At 34.9% G+C, this 16,900-nt stretch overlaps 1 protein-coding gene across 2 annotated transcripts in view; it reads left to right on the top strand.

Annotated features, from left to right (window-relative positions):
• The window catches only part of LOC135842288 (pleckstrin homology domain-containing family G member 5), a 187,655-nt gene that overhangs the window by 68,882 nt on the left and 101,873 nt on the right, over positions 1-16,900 (top strand). The window lies entirely within an intron of this gene.

The raw sequence follows: 16,900 nt of genomic DNA, 5'->3' as shown, positions 1-16,900 counted from the left end.
TATGTACATATATCGATTGATTGCAAAAATTAGTGTGGATACTGAAGAGTAATTTCATTTATAATGTCTATTGAAATTTTTATTGAAGATTATAATTTGTCGATTATCTACCGGTGCCTCTATCAACTTAGGTAAGGACTTACTCGTTCATCTTGGTGTTCCGGAGATTTTTGTTTTTATGTTATTTTTGGTTTCCTGGCCAAGTTCAAGATAGGTACCTAATATATTATAAGTTCGTTTGATAAATTAATCGCATTCATTATTGCCGTCGATGCTTATTAAGATAAAAATTAATTAACCGTCTAATCTGATTAGTTTACTCATCCATAAATGTGATTCTACATACACTTACATTATGTAGTTAGTTTGAATGTAGCTCTAGCTATATATTTGCACACGATACGTAATAAAAACGAACTTGAGCAGGTCAGTATTCTGTGTTGTTTTGAAACGAAGATAATGCACATAACGTAACAATATGTTTACTTCCTAACAACTTACGAGTTTTCCACTTTGGCAAATCATTTATATAATCGAATATTGCGTTGTATCGTTCCATGTGGAAAGTTGTTATAATATGCAATTTTTATTGAAATGTATTTACTTACTCGATGTGAAAATGTTACCGCATATCGATGTTCTCAAAATAGAATCTGTTTTGAATTGAAATAACTCTTGTTTCAATGTTGCTAAGCTCTTATGGCAAGAGTGAGATAATTTCGAAGTAGTTGAAAGACACAATATGTGCAGAAGTAGTGGATAAATTAGACTGAAAATGCATTTGGCAACTTGCAATGTTGTTGTAAACAATTCTTACAAGAAAAATTGTTGTATGTGCTTCTTTAGAATTGTATCGAGGGAAGGAAGGTTTATTTTCAATTTTTTTTAGGAATTATGACGAGTTTTTTAAAAAAAATTATTGTTGAATTACTTCGAAAAGAAAATTTTAATTTTATTTTTAAAACCCACATCCTCAAGTCCGGCCAGAGATCAAAGGTAAGTTGATGGTCATTTTTTAATCTACCAGTAGGTATGAGGAAAATCTTGAGATAATTCGGAAGAATTGAAGTGATTAAGTTGTTCATCGAGGTTTATAAAGACCCACATCTCTGATAAGCTCATAATCAATAATCACCTACACAACACATACTTATCAAGTGTCAATTAAATTCAGAACTGCACACAATTCGAATCCTAATTCAATTTTTTCCTGTCATCTGATTTTTATTCTATACGTTGAAAATTTTCATGAAAAATTAATGGAAAATGATCTTTCGAACGCGCACAAAATCTCAAGATATATAACTAATATATCAGCGTCACATGCTTTGCGGTCTGGAGACACCGACTGCAAACAATACGACGACTCGACGTGCCTCGAAGACATACGAATTACCAGCGTAAAAAAGTATATAGCTATACGTGCAATCGTTGTTCTAAAACTTCAATCATCGTCGCGTTCAAAGCCACAGTAAAAGTTATTCACTGTTCAATATCGCGACACGCCGCGTAAAATAAAAAATAAAAAGACACAACTAACTTATGAAAAAAAAGACCTTCTGACGCGAAATTCCCAGTATTAAGAAAGTTTTTGCAACTTGTACAGCAATTTTCCGTCGTAATACTAGAAATATAGGGTAACAAAGACAGGCGCAGGCGAAGAAGCGAAAAAAAAGGGAAGAAAATTCAAAACAGATGGAAAACTCCAGGGACTAATTTAAATCCACGTTCAAACAAGACACACGATGACGCGAGACATTTTTGATTAAATGTAAATTTAGTCCGCGTGTATCAGTTTCCCGTTATGTTGCAGATTAAAGCTTATGTGATATTTATCTTTGAAAAAATTTCCCGACAAGAAATTGAAAATTAAGTTTTTACCGCGTCGGTTTCGTCGATGTCGAAGCTGCGACCTTATCGAGAATACTACATAAGTACATACGTTCGAAAAATATCTGGTCACGGTTAGTTCTATGTTTTAGTTGGTAAGTATGTGTGGTTGTTAATAACTTTTGGCTTGGCCTCTTTCAAGAAGTTCAAGTTTTTGTTTAAAAACAACCAAAAGTATGGTCTTTGAGAACTTGCAAGAGAAATCAATAACATGATGAAATTGATTTCAAATTTGGTAAATTACTGGAAATGTACGGTAATCTGCGGTAAATTGCTGGTAATTTCTGGTAAAATACTGGTTAATTTCTGGTAAATCACAGGTATTTTTTGGTAAATTTCTGGTAATGTCTGGTAAATTATGGGTAAATTCTGGTAAATTCTGGGTAATTTTAGGTAAATTATGGGTAATTTTAGGTAAATTATGGGTAATTTTAGGTAAATTATGGGATAGTTTCTGGTAAATTATGGGGTAGTTTCTGGTAAATTACAGGTAGTTTCTTGTAAATTATTGGTAGTTTCTGGTAAATTACTGGTAAATTAGGCGCTCAGTGGCATGGTGGGATGAGCTCAGTGACTTTTCAGATATGAACTACTCATGGTGCATAATCCAATGGTCCTGATTAACATATGTAGTTCATCTGTTGGTTGAGATTTGGCTTCTGTGCATGCCCAAAGCAGAAAAAATGTGCACAGAATTGGCATAGTACCAGATGATGTTATACCTCCTCCTACCACCATGGAACTGTACCAGAGCTGAAAATGGTACTCGGTAACAGCAGGTAACTACTGTACCTATACTGTAAATTCCCACTCCACACTAGTTCACATTGTATCTAGCTGGTAGCATGTTGTATGTGTAGCGGGTGTACTGGCATTACATCATCATTGCCAACAATCACTGTCAAACGTCAATCACACACATCTACAACAGGTGCCAAAATGTAACTCCTCCCACTTACCCATTATCAAGTTTTGGGGTGTGTGCGCAGACTAAGTGCTAATGCAATCGGGTTGTGCTTTCTATATGCTACTATCTATACCTGAATCAACTCGATACCAGCTACTAGCGGGTTCACTGGTATTTTAACCCGATACTGGTGGTGGGTAGCGTAACCATTTTGAGCTCTGGTACCACAAAGGTATAATGTCATAACCCGTACAACAATGACCATGTTAATTTCGATGTGAATGTCGACCCATCCACATCCGTCACTTTTGGATGCCGCATGTTGATGTGAATTTCGACCCTGTGTCGAGCTAATTGTCGATGTAATTGTCGACTGATGTTGATCTACATTTGTGTCGACAATTGGCTCCACACAGGGTCGAAATTCACATCGACGTGGGGCATCCAAAAGTGACGGATGTGGATGGATCGACATTCACATCGAAATTTATGTCGACCTCCTGCTTCGTTAATTTATAGAATTTGAGTTTAAAAATTTTTAATTTTTTTCCAAAAATTATTTCTTCTGATGTGGCTATTGCTAGTGCTGAAAACAGCATCGATGCAAAGTCCACTTCTGAAGAAGTACAGACAAAAAGTCTGTATAATCAAGAAGTTCAACAGAAATCCCTTATATCAAAGATGGTGCAATACTTTATCTGCGAGTACTAAACTAATCCATTTTCATGTCGACATGTCGATGTTGATGTTGATGTGAAATTTGACATCAACAAATACATCCACAATATCAACATCATATCATCTACAACTCCAAACTGCGGAAAAGTGTATAATTTCATCAATTCCCTAAAAAATTTGTTTTCCACATTGAACAAGATCATATTTTTGAATGTTTACTAAAATTTTAAACACTAAAACAGAAATTTTAATTCTGAAAAATTGGTCGACATAGTTGTAGATGTAAATTTCGAACATCGAATTTTACATCTACATGTCGAGATGGCATGTCGAGGTATCAGAAATAATGAGAAAATTTCGAAAATTTTCATTTACCTGGCTTTTGTACGGACAGAAGATTCCTACCAAATAATTAATTGATCACTTTTCCATCACATGTTGGAAAAAAACATACGACGTCGACAATTGTTGTGCAGGAACACCCATAACAGAGCTGGTGCATTGTGCAGATTGCAACCCTCAACTTACTATGTTCAAGACAATGGCTATGTGTTAGGCTTATGGACCACTATAGCAGTCCATATCTGAAAAGTTGATGGATGAGTCATGACTTTCTGAACAAGAGGTTGTAGGTTCAAATCCCAGATAATGTACGCGTTGACATGTAATGTATCTATTGTAGTGCGTTTAACATATATTACGTGTTACGCTTAGAGCACCAGAACAGCAAATGAGCAGAGGTAACAGAAATTCACGCAATCTGTTGCCAGTATCTAAAAGCTGTAACTGGTTTGAGCACCAATAGGTAGCTGATTACTGAACTCAGGGTTTTAAAAACCTGGCTAATGATGTACGTATCATCTACTTTGTAGATAGTATAGAAAGCAACGGGAAACTACTATATGTGAAAGCTCAAATGTTGTTTTCCTAAAATAATTACAGTGGTGTAGGCATTCACCTCACTCTGTTAGGTTACCATCAATCTGCAAATTCCAATGTCCTGTAAAGGATATGGAACCCCAATGACAAGAATGACAATTGGTAAATTATGGGTAGTTTAGGGTAAATTACGGGTAATTTCTGGTAAATTACTGGTAAATACTGGTAATATGAATCTGATAAATTAGTACTGATAATTTCTGATTAATTTCTACTAAATCACAGGTATTTTTTGGTAAATTACTGGCGATGTCTGGTAAATTTTTGGTAATTTTAGGTAAATTACTGTGGTCATTTTTGGTAAATTGCGGGTAATTTCAAGTAATGCAGGTTGTGGTGATTTTTGGTAAATTGCTGATTATTTCCAAAAAAATTACTGGTAATTTTTGGTGAAGTGTATGTAAGTTTTTTTTTGCCAAAAACTGCTAGTTAGTAATCCCTGGTAAATTCCAATAAATTTTTAGTCAATTATGGGCAATGTCTGGCAGTTACCAATAAATTAAATTTTTTGGTGAACTACATACTAATTAATTTTTGGTAAATTTTGAAATTTTACCGGTTGGTTAGTTACTGGTAACACTTGGTGAATTAGGTACAGGTAATTTTTCATGACCAAAGTGTTGGGATTTTGTTTTGGATGAGCTGCTGGTAATTTCTAGTAATCTTACACAGATTACTGGAAACTTTTGATAAATTACAAGCACTTAATTGTGATAATAACTTCACTAAAATTATGTGTACTCATGATTTATAGAACTTTCCCTGGCCAAGTAGACAGTACCCACTTTTGATGCCCTTAACGCGTTTATGTGAGGAGAATAAAAAACTGATGTTATACTCACGTTTACTTTTCGCGGTTACAAATGTAGGCACATGTAGGAACATCAAAAGTTATTATTGTTTGACTCGTGATGTTCAAATTTTGGTAAACGAGAATATTTTAGTATCCATTAAGAACAAGTTGTAAATAGGTATCCAGGTAATATGTACGAGTACAATGAAAGTTTGAAAACTTGAGACGACTAACGCCATTTTGGCGAGAAAAGGGGCTCGATTTTAGAGACGTTAGTTGGACAGTTCGATTCATTCTTTATCTCGGCACAAAAGAGAGACATCGTTTGTTAGGTAGGTACCTGTATCCATTATTGTACATAGTAAGCGATGACTATACATTTAGCAAGTTTCGGATGCGGAATGACAATAAGTGGTGAATTATTAATGAGAAGTAAGTTAATAAAACATTGCAGAAGTCAAGTATATTGTGAGTAGTGTACGTGGAAAAATGAATTCATCGAGTTAACACGTTTGTCAGTTGGGAATTAGAAAGGTGGATCGATTATGGGTGCTTATATGTTCGAAGTACTTTATACTTAGTAGAGGTATGTTATGCACACTATTTTCCTTAATACGTAACCGACGTTGAATTCCTTCTCGAATTGTGGGTAATATTATGTATTGTATGCGTTTCAAATATAGGTACTTCATTCTCATACGTGTAATGTAACCGTGTCGTATACAAACTACAAGTGTACCTATTTATAATGTTTACATACTGTAAACATTTACAAATTACTCCGGTAAAAAGGTAATTGGAAATTTTATGCATGTATCGGAGCTTCGACTGCGAATCCGGTAATAAATGGTTATCAACCATTCGCCCATCAATTAAGCTAGTTTTAATCTCATAGGTGTAGCCCGTATTGCTATCGGAGACAGATGGTTTCACATCGAATATAAAGTCCTGCTCCGGCCTTTTCCCTCAATGCAGTTTAGCCAATGCTACGTGCTGGATTATTTATGGCAATCGTGCACGCTATTTTATATTCATGCAGATTCATAAAAGTCTGTTTTGCGGTAGGTATGTATCGAAGCTAGAGCAAGATTGGTATTCTTTTGTGGGATAATTTTATTTGAGATGAAAAGCTCGTTCGAGCATCTGGCGCAAATAGTATTCTATTTTTTGATAGAAAAATCATCAGGAATGATCGTAGCGATTTCATCGTTTTTTATATTTTTGGTTCGAATTTGTGTAGAATAGCTCAGAATTATCCAATCGTTTCAACCGCATTCGCTTGGAAGCTTTTTTGCAGTCAATCGTGAGAATAAATTTTAAGGCATTGGTATGATGCTGTCTACTCTCTGCACACTTTTATACAAAAAACGATTCGTTTCGTTTTACTTTTACCCATATGAGAAATCACATTTTTGAATTCTGCGCCAGGAGGAGATCCCTTGTTCAAAAAAGTATCTCATTGGAAACATCTGGCAAAAAAAAAATTAAGAGTTCCCTTCCTCGTCGTCCACTAAAGGGTGATTGGAACTTGAATGGTGGCTTGAAATCGTTTTCATGAAAATTCTGAAATTTTATCGATCAGTGTTACCCAAAGTTCAAAAACAAAATTACTTAGGTACTTTCTTATTTATTTGCGGAAATTTGAAATTACGGTGGCTCGAATTATTTTTCTCATCCGTTGAGGTGTAATTGACCGGTACACTTGTGAGAATGTACTGGTCAATTACAATTACGATACACTTTAATTCGTTGATAAGTTTAAAAACCGTGACTGAAGTGGGCCATCTCGTGGATACGGCGAAATGTCAAAAAATAGGCCAGAAAGTTTGGTCGTCTGTTGATACTTGGGCGCGTTAAAGTTGTTGGCGAAATTCAACCACTTACCGAGATTAATTTTTTTCCAACTTGGCCCTTAAATAACGACAGCGATGCCTGGCTCGTCTTTGTTACGTCGAAGAAATTATTTTCTTTTCATTTTTTAATACCTTTTCTTCTTGTTATTACGGTGCGTGGTTAGTATAGTCCCGATCGACGCCGCGGTGTGGTAAAAAATGATGAAAAAATATCGTAAAAAAGTTTCGTGTACCTATTTCGGTTGTATTATTTTGATTACCACTGAATTATCACAACAAAAGGGTAAGAGTGTGAAATTATGGGTGAATGAAAGTTAGCACTTTTAGCTTTCTCGCCTTCTTGTTGACATTTTCGAAGCGGAACGCTTTTACATTTACAGTCAATTGCTATTCTTTCCAGCAGCGTTTTCAATGGAAGCTCTGTCTTTTTCTCGTTGACAAAGGTTGCTACTGTTTCAAACGACCGTAAACGCGTGCGACTTGGTAAATTGAAAACGATACTAATATGGTTGGAATTTTGAAGAATAAAAAAAACAAACGAAATCTGTGTGGTTTGCGAAATTGTAGGAGGTTGAAGAATTAAGCTTATCTATAAAATTTTATTTTTTAACGCTTGATAAGTTTCAAAATTAAAACAACAAAATTTAAATTTTTTCAAGAAAATTTGTTTAAAAATCCCCTTGAATCTCATATTTGGCAAATTGTTTTATTTAAACGCAATATAGGTTGCCACGAAGCCAAACCAAAGACGTTAAAATGCGACCCCAAAACACCTCTTAGGCTCGTATAATATAGGTCTACCTAATTTTTAAACCAAACCCCGCAGAAAGAAAATAAAAAGCTATCACCGTCGTCGTCGTCGTCTAAAGTTAAAGAGAAACAGCGTGACGGAGTAAATTCGTTTAAAATGTAAACGTTCCTTGTACGTACACGATTTGATGATTCGCTTAAACGCGTTTAGATCTTGAAATTTATACAGCGACGACGTCGATTTGTAAAATTTAGTTCGCGTCGTGTTTTCAAATGGGTGTAAATTTCATAGCTGGCTTTTAACAGACTCAATAGAACAGTTAAAAGCAGCGCGAACGTTGTTTGGGAACCACTGAAGTGTTCGCCCAGTGACTTGGTTATGAATAAAGCGTATTTTAAAGCTTCTCAAATGTCATTCGCAGTTGAACATTTTCTACGATGCGAACATCAAGGTGTATTAATTTTTTCGCCCAAATGAAAAATACCAATGTCGTGATATTTATTCAAACAATTAAGAAGTTTTCCATTTTTCCCCGCCCTGTACCATGAAAAAAAAACACGAAAACTGAAATGATGGACGTGGAAAAATGGAAATGCTGGTTTGGTGAATTTTTCTCTCCTCAACTTCATGATAGAATTAGAAGATACTTACCTACATTAAAATTTGATTTTTTGATATAGGTATACCCTAGACCTACTTTTTAAAATTATATATTGGCAGTTTACTAACGGATATTTTATCTTGTTTTTGTTTCAGGTGAGTGAAAATTCCTTTAATCTACGTATCTGGCCTAAAAGTCCAAGAACAAGATGATGCGTAAATCAATTGAAAAAATTCACCTAAAAATTGCTCAAGATGAGAATTTTTGTCAAAAATCGAAATTTTGCACTCTTAGGAGAAATTAAGGCGAGCTACTCGTACATAGTAATTTAAAAATTAATGACAATAAGGACTGGATTTCAGACTATGAGGACCAGTTAAATTATTTTTTTGATTTTCTAATAATACATGTGTATCTACATGCTTATATTAGCTAAAAAGCAGTCTTCAAAAAAATCCCCTCCCCCCAAAAAACAATTTTTTGATGCATCATTCCACACATCAAGGGCTGTTAACAAAGAATTTTTACAAAATTTCAACTTGTTATCATTAGACCTGGGATGTTTATACTTTGAACCCAATATTATTTTGCATAATTATTTCAGACCAAATTGCATATTTTATGTACCTACTCGTAGCATATTTTAGAGGGAAAACCTGCATATTTTGGACATTCTCAGGTATTTTAGGCCAAAAATGAAATTTTTAAGACTTTTTTGTTCAAAAAAGCGCAACACTGCTTTTAAAAATGAATTTTTTGATCACTGGGTTCAATTTGTTCTGAATTAAGAGTTTTAATGTTTTTCAGCTTGAAAAATCTTTTACTCAAACTGAAATTTTTGCACATTTTTTGCATATTTTGGGTGAAAAAATTGCATAAAATATTGCATATTTTCAAAAAATTTCCACGAATGGCTTTTGATGGAGTCTAGCACTTTTGATTTTTTTTAAAGAAATCGGTTGAAAACTACCAAAGATAGTAAACTTTTACAGAGATGTCAATTTTACCTCTTTGAGCGTTAAGTATTTAGTGCCATGAAAATTTTGTTACAAAAGTTTTGGGCCACTGGACCAACTGCCAGTGGTTATAATTTTAAAATCCCTGCAGCGTATGGGGTCTGATTCGCTATTTTAACCAGTGAAGTAGGTACCTCACACATTTTCTTTATTTTTTGAGGAAAAAATATTATGAGTAGACAATTTAAGTTGTACTATCAGTAAATATTTCTATGAATTTTAATTCATCCATTGATTCAAATCGTTTCTATTCATTCAAATTTCAGAAAAGATTAGGCGGTTGGTTCCTAATTACATATGTGGCCTGGTCTGACAGAAGGGGCCATCAAGTCAGGTTTTTCATTTTCGATTTTTGGCAATTTTGAGAATTAGACATCATGAGGAGTCCAATGCCAGCCTCCTGTGTCATATATTTTTATATTTTTCATTTTTTGAAATCGCAGGATTGAAAAACAATTGTCAGACCAGGTCACAATACCTAATCCATTCTAAACGCAAGAAAAAGTGTTGAGAGTAGTGCTAAGACCATTCAAAATATGCTAAATTGAAAAAAAATGACCCCAAAAAGTTTAAACTCGCCAACCTTATGTCCTTAGAAATGGAGGAGAGAGATTACATATGTGCCCTAAAATTCAAGCGGTGATAAGTCTCGATGTTTGAAAATGTTTACGAATAAAAATTGATGCGAACAGTTCGATCATTTTTGTGGTTTGAGGGTCTGTTAGTCGGATCCAGGGGAGGTAAGATGCCTTAAGATTTGGAAAATCATTTTCATTCATTTTAATCACTTTACATACAATGTTGACTGTTTTCAAGATACGCGAACCTTTTGAAGAATTATTCTGACCCCAGGAAAGTGTACAGTGGAAAGGGGTTGTTTGCTAAGATTGGCACCTACTAAGAAAATTCAAATTCATAATTCTTTTAGATTTATAAATTGAAATAAATTTTCAGATCCGGTCCGATCATATTTAAGTGACTTTTTTAGCTAAAATTTAAATTAGGTGAATTTTCATCGTTTTTGAAAATATCAGCTCAGGGCACCAAAAACACTCCCAAATTCCCCTTCCATGAGATCAAAATGGTTCCTTCGAGAGGAGCGTTTTTAGGACGTTATTTTGATTTTAAAAATATTTAAGGGAATCGGCTCTCTTCAAAAAGCCCTCATATCTCAAATTGATCAGATCATCTATTTTCATTCATCAATCAAAAAAATATTCTTGAGTTGACGAGTTTTCGTAGTTTTCAAAATTTTTGGACACACAACGCCCCCCTCCCCCTCATGCCTCATAAACCTTCCTGATATCGAAATGATATTCTCCGTTTTAGTTTTGGAGCTGAAAAAATCCACGCAACGACACAATGTTTAGCATTGATTTTCTTAATTTTTGGGGAATTTCAACTCCTCTCCTAACCCATCGCAGTCTCTCATGCCCTAACTGTATCCCAATCATTCGTTTCAATTTTGGTCGAGGAATTTTCCCATTTTAGTCACAATTTTGGGCGTCCTCAACTTCATCTCACAGCCTCTCCGAGTCCAAAATGCATCCTAATGGAGCACTGCACACATTTAATTTTCCAAATGATTAATATCAGATACCCCTATCTCCCATATGAATATGTAACAGCTGAGCAATACGTTCGGTATTCTGTCAAAAAAAAAGAGAGCAAAAGAGTGAGTTATGAGATGAGATAATCGCAAACTCGTCGCGTCGTTGGATCCCGTTCTTGTGCGATTCAACTCTCGAAGAATGGTATTATTACCTTAATGGCGTATAATGAAAGCTAGAAAGAGAGAATAAGACGTGAGACTGCGACAAGGATGGCGCGAATTTACTAATGAATAGTACAAGGCGCGAGTTATAATTTACGGTGGTGTACGCGGAGCGGAGTTTTTAATAATCGATGCTGTATGGCGCTCTTTGCCAAAGACAATGGAAGACGGAGGCGCGGCGGGTTCAACAAGAGCTTGGAAATTTATTACGAACGAAATGGCGCGCGAATGAAATTTCAAATTGTAACGAGACCATTAATTTATTAAATTTTTGCGACGAAAATGAATTAGTATTAAGGGTGTGTGCGAGTGCGAGTGTCCTCTCGCTCTTGCCTCCAGACTCCTCATACGTATACGTTATTTTGGGATATACGAGTACGCGCCACGAACAACACAGACGTATATAAATACCATCACTGTTTAGCATAATGTTTCGCGAATATGATTTTTTTTCTTCCCTCGGAGTAAAAGGCAACTAGCAAAGGGGGAAAAGATCTGAAAAAAGGGAAATCTCGGTTATATAACATCTCTTTTTGACGTGTTACACTGTTCTCTATGAAATGATGAGGCTGTACTGTTTCGAAATGTGATTGTTTTTCGCTGCTGTTCACTCGCGCCATACATTATTTTTACATTAGAAAAAATTCCAATTTGGGTTGCTCGATGAATTTTTAAACACTACAACCAGACCATACGCGTGTATTTGGAAATGTTTTGGCAGAAGACGGGTTATAAAAATTATATTTGAGTGCGCTCGAAACTCGTATGAGGTTTCGAGGTTTCGGTGAATTTTATTCCAGAGAAAAAAATAGTTACTACCGTAGATTTTTTCGAAAATTATACTTGAAAACTTGAAAAAAAAAATACTCGACTCCCATTGGGCAATTTTTTATTTAAATTTTTGATGAGATTGGAACGGAGAGAGGAAGGGAATCGACGAGGTAAAAACTTTACCTCATAATTCAACTTTGATTATGACTCATTCGATTGACCTTTAAATTATTTGAAAGGGATGATGAGAAAATTTTGATCATATTATTTTAAAACAATCGTTTTTTCACACGATAAGACCATTTCATAGGTACCTACCTACCTAATTTCCCTTTTCAGTCACTTTCATGGGGAAGCATAAATCAAAGATGGATAACTCTCCCTATTCGACACCTATCCTGGAACACCCGATATAAAAAATCGTATCCTTCATATCATTAGATACTGAATTAGTTTTCAGCAAGTAATAGCAGTTGCTGTAACCTTGGTAAGACCGTAGGAAACATTTTACCCGCATTAGACGTATTTGCAAGTGCATTTTGTTTTGCATATGATTGCATTGGTACTTACGTGTTAGAAAATAATTTAAAAATGTACCGGGACCTATAAATTTGCCAGGCGAAAAATAACGAGATGAGAATTCCTTATCTTCGAAAAAAAAATACCGCGTGTATCGTACTTTTTATACCCTTCAGGCTAGCCCAGCACACCAGTTTACTCGTTATACTCGTACAATGTGTATAAGGCTATACGTAAATCACACTTTACGAGCTTCATTTTATTTTATTCGCGTAAAAGGTTACCTTACTACGTACAAAAACAACCTAACGTATAAGTAATTATCAAACGATCCTCATCCCTTTTTGAAGAACCTACCAACCAGCCAACCAACTCTTTCAAGGATTGTTTGCGCGATCATCATCGATCAAAGGTTGAAATTGAACTTGACTATAATTAAAATTAGTTTAATTTAGCCTCCATAAATCATAAAAGGTATCGTCGTACGTACATTTACTTAGTCCTAATCAAAGACGGTTCGATTTTAATTTCGCATCTTATTATATTACAGAGATAATTTGCAGACTGCACGAGGCGTGTACAACGCATAAGTAAAGTTGCCCTTGCCTAGCCACCGATGATAATAAAAGTTGGTGGTATTCGAATTAAAAATTCACCGCTTTAAATGGCATCACTGCGGGTCGGGCTACTTCGTGATTCATCATTATAGTTAATGAAGCGCGCAGCCCATCTTCCAACAAAAAGCAAATTAATCATCTTTCTCGCAGCACAAAGGCTCGCCACTAAAAGCTAACTAGAGTTCTGGCGAGGTGAGACGAAGCAGCTAACAACTTCGTTAAATCCTTTTGACTGGCAAAGTGTCAAATTTGCTGAAAAATATAGAGAAAAGAAAAAGGCACCCGGTTTTGTGGAGCAATGACAAATTCACAGCATTTGTTTAACGTTACGCTATGCCATGCCACGCGCTATGTAATACATCCCAAGTAGTATACGTACGATCAATTTGATACCAGAAATACTAAATAACTAAAATTTCACCATTTTATTCTTCAAAATAATTTGGGTGTATCTTGTTTTCATCGTCAATATAGGTATTGGAGCACAATAAAAAAATTTAAGTAGATATTTCGATTTTATTTTTTGAAGTTTTGCTTCTTCAAGCTCCCCCTCCTGCGCTCAAAATTAGGTACATATTACATTTGGCGGAAGATTTACCAGCTCCCACCGCTCACCCCCCCCCGCGCCCGAGAAGTGTTGATTTCTCTGTGCACAGTCCTCAAAGTCGGAAAAGTCCAAAAGGTGAAATAAAAGTCGATGAACGTATTTCAAAAATTCTGAATTCTGTGTCATAATAACCTCGTTTTCAACTCCAAATGATCCATGGGGACTACACACAGAAAGACTGACATCGTTTAAGAAAGCAATGGAGGTTTTTTCTTTCGGAGGTTATCAGGGTAATACCAAGTAAGGAAATTGCAAATTTTCAATTTTTTTTCATCTCATTTTTTGAACTTGGGAGGGGGGGAGAGGCTCCGTACATTGGAGCCAAAATTACCCGAGGTATCGAGAAGAGGAATTCTGAAGCAGAAATTTGACATTTTCGAAACATTTTCAACGACTTCTGCTTTAATAGGTACATATTTACCTAATTGATTTTTTTTGTAATTTTGTAGGCATCTTTATAGGAAGTCAACATTGATCGAAAAATTAGGGACGGTTTTTTCTTTGAAAAGGTGTACCTAGTTATTTAGAAGAATATTTTTTAAAATGTTTAGCTACCTAAATAACATTATTATATGGAAGTCTGTTTAGTGCTGCTTAGTTTTCACTTTTCAGATGAATAAGAAGCTAGAACCCACCCCCCACCCATTCTTCATAAGAAAATCAACAACTTCAGGGGATAAAAGCAGCTAAAAAATCATGCAAAACATTTTTAAAAATAAGCATGAATATGGACCCTCTCCTCCCCGAAGGCTTAAAAGGGGACCTTCCGAGGAGCTATTCAGATCGAAAGAATGAGTCCAAAAAACTTCCCGGGCCCAGTTTCAAGCTGCTGTAGGCCTAAATGTTTTTTCAATTCTTCACGAAATTTTGAATTTTTCAAAGATGTACGCAAACTGCAGATCTTTGCAAATTATTTTGCCAGAAGTGTGAGCATTTAAAAGTTTACAAAAAGGCGTCGTTTGAAACTTTTAAATACCAATAGCTCCGATTTATAGCTAAGAAAACGTTTTTTTCATTACGTTCTATGTACTATCAATGGTCTATATCCAAGTAAGTAGAATGAAAAAATCAGCTTGTTACTTACGCAAAAACCGAAAGCAAATCATTTTGAAGTTTGTATTAAATTTTAAAATTTTCTGGTCTCTGGGTATGAAAGTTACAAATTCTGGAATAAATTTTAATTCGTTTGTAGATACTCTGTTCTCGAATGCTACTTTTCAGCCTACTCATTGGAAAAAATCGCGAGGGTGCTTTTACATTCTTACACAGCCAGCCATATTTACTCATATCCCACGTGGCTGAAATTGAAATATCATTAGAATTTGAAACTCGCACAATTTTCCATCAAATATTTCTTTCCGTTGGTTCTTCAATTTTAACGCACTTTTTGCGCCATTGTCGCGTACGTGCTCGGAATATAAATGAGAGAAACGGCGTTAAAAAAAGTACTTTTAAGCCTCTTGGCAGGTATTTCAACATGTAAAGATACCGTATAAAGATCAATGCTTCGTTCCATGCCCTAGCTTTCATATTCACATATTATGCGTGGGTGAGAGATCAATTCCCACGTGATTCGCAAAATTTTAAAACCCAGTAAAGGAATTCAGATGGGTATAATTTGTGCCAGATCCTTTTGTAATCTAAATACATGTACAACATTCGTGCTACATTTCTCTCCAATTTTTGAGTAGAAAAAATTCAAAAAGTGTTCAACTTCGGATTACAGTTTATACCAAATCGAGAGATATTTCAATTTTTTCGGAAATTTCAATTCTCAGATTTTTTACATTGAGTAGATATCTTGTTCAAATTACCCCTCTTTTCTTCCTTTTCATTCTATAGGAAATCAAAATTTTTCTCGTTGAAAACAATATGAACAAACTATACATATGCTCGTGCAATTTCCTTCAAATTCCAAATTGGAAAAAAAATTTCATCGAACGAAAAAAACACACAAACAGATACCATACAAGATGAAAACATTTCGAAAAATAAAAGAAAATTGTTATCACAGAAATAAAATTCGCTGCTCGTTATGCGTAGTAAAAAAATTACGACTATACGTTCGAATAACAACGTAAAAAATAATAATAAAACACAAGAAAACGAACGAAAGAATGCTAAAAACGGTGACGTATACTCGTATTATTTTCTCAAACCTTAATAATATTCATCTGATAACTACATATTTACGCGCATTGCGTCGCAGAAGAAAAAATGCAACTCAAGTTGCATATTTGTTTGGTCGAAGGCGTATTTGGAAAATAACAAAAACACTGTTAATATTTAACGATTATTCGTACCCACGAAAGGTACCCATAGCGACTTTTAACGTAGCAGTACGTGGTTTGGAAAAGCGAAAAGTTAATCGTGTTCGTTTAATAGGTAGTTGGTCACGAATCGACATAAAAAAAGTGAAAAAAGACGATCATTAAATTTTTTACTCGAGACCACTTGAAACATCTTTTTCTTCATGGGGGTTTTCCACACAACGAAGGACAATTCTAAACACACCAATTGTTTAGTCTGCTATTCTAACGCGTAATAATAACGTTTACGAGTTGATAGAAAAGGTGTTGAAGAATTCACCTTGAAAAAAATACGACCAACTTCCTAGATTTTTTCCTCCTTATATCATACCTTATCAATAAATTAGACCGAAAATTTACGCCAATTGTAGAAAGCAAACGAATAAAAAAAGAAAATGTAGGCGTACTAATAGAGCAAAAGTACGAATAAGAAAACACGTTTTTTATGTGAAATACTTCAGCTCGAAATAAAAAATAGTATCTTAATTTTTTTTCTTTTTTCTTCGCATAAAAAACAAATACGAGATAAGGTTGTTCTCGGGGAGATGTTATTTTTAATAAGAAATTCGTTTCGAGGCGTAAGTATAAGAAAGAGAAAAAAGCGAAAAAGTTTTCTATTCATTTGGCGCGAGTAGCGAAGCGATGCTGCGTAGTGTGCGAAACATTTAAGCCGTTAATAATGCAATTCGGTGTAGAGATAAAAAGAACTTATTTAAACAACGAGAAGGAAACAGGTACGAATTTATAAAAAGTTCAAAACACACCCGATCAGTTGAATTAATTACTTTCTAGTTTTATGAGATTTCAGGATTAGGGGTTCGGAATACGATTAAATGAGTTGGTGTCGTATTTTGGGGTGCCCTTTTTTCAAGAAT

This window comes from Planococcus citri, chromosome 4 (assembly GCF_950023065.1).
Source record: "Planococcus citri chromosome 4, ihPlaCitr1.1, whole genome shotgun sequence".
NCBI lineage: Eukaryota > Metazoa > Arthropoda > Insecta > Hemiptera > Pseudococcidae > Planococcus > Planococcus citri.
This window is presented reverse-complemented; position numbering and strand designations above follow the sequence as displayed.